Source organism: Grus americana, chromosome 4 (assembly GCF_028858705.1).
Source record: "Grus americana isolate bGruAme1 chromosome 4, bGruAme1.mat, whole genome shotgun sequence".
In the NCBI taxonomy this organism is placed as follows: Eukaryota; Metazoa; Chordata; class Aves; order Gruiformes; family Gruidae; genus Grus; species Grus americana.
In genome coordinates this window covers 53,067,786-53,070,567 of record NC_072855.1, presented here as the reverse complement: position 1 = coordinate 53,070,567, position 2,782 = coordinate 53,067,786, and positions in this window count along the sequence as shown.

Below are 2,782 nucleotides of genomic sequence, written 5' to 3'. Positions count from 1 at the left end.
CCAAGTGCAAGGTCCTGCACATGGGTTGGCACAATCCCAAGCACAAATACAGACTGGGCAGAGAGTGAACTGAGAGCAGCCCTGAGGAGAAGCACTTGGGGGTGTTGGTTGATGAGAAGCTCAATGTGACCTAGCAATGTGTTTGCAGCCCAGAAAGCCAACCATATCCTGGGCTGCATCAAAAGAAGCGTGACCAGCAGGTCGAGGGAGGTGATTTTGCCCTTCTACTCTGCTCTTGTGAGACCCCACCTGGAGTACTGCATCTAGCTCTGGGGTCTCCAGCACAGGAAAGACATGGACCTGTTGCAGCGAGTCCAGAGGAGGCCATGAAGATGATCAGAGGGCTGGAGCACCTCTCCTGTGAAGACAGACTGAGAGGGGTTGTTTAGCCTGGAGAAGAGAAGGCTCTGAGGGGACCTTATCGCAGCCTTCCGGTACCTGAAGGGGGCCTACAGGAAAGCTGGTGAGGGACTGTTTATCAGGGAGTGTAGTGACAGGACAAGGGGTAATGGTCTTAAGCTGAAAGACGGTAGATTTAGGTTAGGTATTAGGAAGAAATTCTTCACTATGAGTGAGGCACTGGAACAGGTTGCCCAGAGAAGTCGTGGCTGCCCCATCCCTGGAAGTGTTTAAGACCAGGTTGGATGGGGCTTTGGGCAACGTGGTCTAGTGGAGGGTGCCCCTGCCTGCAGCAGGGGGGTTGGAACTAGATGTGCTTTAAGGTCCCTTCCAGTTCAAACCATTCTATGATGCTGTGACTTAAAAAATCATGAAGGTCTAATGCAAGGAGAGCAGAAAACTGAGATGAAAGAAGGGTAGCCATGCAATTTCCTTCCTTTTCCCTTAATCAAATGAAAGTCATTCATTGCCCTATCAATGGGAAATAAGACCTAGGAGTCCACAGAAGGCAGTCCAAAATGGCCAGGCTGCTCAGGTTGTATCATCTACACCTATGCCTGAGTTAGCTCATCCCAGTCCATCTTTTATGTTCTGGACACACTCAAGGAGGAAACATCTGTTCAAAGCAAGACACAAACATCACATTTTGCCATGCCTGTAGAGTGCCAGGTAGATCCCTCCATCAGGATAGTCCTGCACAATCAGCTGGTCACAGGACAGAGGCTCTTTTCAATACTTGTCTTCGTCAGACAGTATGGGTAATATACGGCAGGTGTATGCATGGCATTCACTGCTTATTTGACAAGGGTGTACTAAGGCGTATTTCAGAACGCTGTGAAACATATGCATTCATGTGACCAGGCCTGTGCTGAGTCTGCAGGCAGGGCTTTGTCTTGTTGTAAAAGATACTCTGGATTAGACCTGAAAAGTGTCCTTCATCATTGTTACCTAACAATGGGGTTCCGGTTTTTAAGAGAACGGTAATGCACTGATGTGTTTCAAGGCACAAGTGCAGGCAGCCCTTGGGATCCAGACAGTACATGCGTTGGCTTCATCTTGCTAAATACATTGCTTTAATGTTATTCTATAACACCTATTCATTACTGGTAATGAGTGTAGAAATGATGATGAAGATATATTTCTAATTTCCTACTGTACCTGTAAAATATTAGTAATTTAAATGAGACCATGCAAACTATAAAATTATGGCATCACGCACTCTCATTGCAATATGATTGGATTGCCTCTCTAAATGGTTCATCATCAATCCCAATAAAGACAAAGCGTGGGTCTAACTGTTGTCTTGAATCCAATAGCTTAGTTTTATTGCCTCAGTAGCAGCTGTTTAAGTGCCCCTTCCTCTGCCACTCAGTGATGTGATATGCCTTTTCCATAAAGCAAGTCCATCAAACTTGCCAGGATTCTGCTCCAGCCCACCACAAGGGATCCTATCCGGTTTAGAACTGCACAAGTGTATTTAGAGGGGCATAAATGAGTAATGAAGGCATGAGTGTCCCTTATTTTCCCGTAACTGAATTAAAATTCAGAAGAAAAAAAATAATAATTTTCATCAACAGTTCTCAAAATCTCTGGCCATCCATAGGCTGTTAATTCCATGAAGGAAAGTCACAGCAGGATAAGAAACATCCTGAAATATAAGAATTCTTTGGAAGTCTCCTAAAAATACTTAAGTACTAATGAACTCTGGGTGAAGAATTTGCTGCTCTAGCTGGTCATTAGCTGCTAGGAAATTCCTGGACTGTTTGTCATTACTGATAAATCATGAAAATATTTAAGAAAGAAATTAATTAGACAATTAACTTACTTAAAGTAAACTAAAGTACAAAAATATAAATGTAAATGTGTGTTACAAGGTCCTGGAGTTCTACTCAGTTGTTAGTATTTTCTTAGCAGGTGAAGTTTAATAGTAGGCAGGAGCTGATTCTCTCCAATACCCTGGGTGTATAAGTGTCATAACTTCTAATGATTGTAATTCTTGTTCCAACTTCAGTACATTTTTTGAAGTAACAAATAGTGCCAATGTCTTAAATGGGGAAAAAAATCTACATATGCAAATTGAAGCTGATCAAAGTGAGGGTAAAAAATGCAAATTAGTTTGTGATTTCCTGATCCAGTTTTTGAAATAGTGCTTATATAACCCATACTCTGGCAAAATTGGAGGTTTTTTCCTCACTTTAAAAATATTTTTCCAGTAGAAAATTCACATTTACTTTGGTTTAAAATCCACTTTATTATGGTGGCGGGGCATTTGTAAGCATGCATACTATGGAAACGTTTCTTCGTAATTTCTAAGCCTCTCTCGTACCTGAGTTGGCGCAGAGTGAAAAACTGCTTCCTCTCTCTTTCGCATCAGTTGCAATGG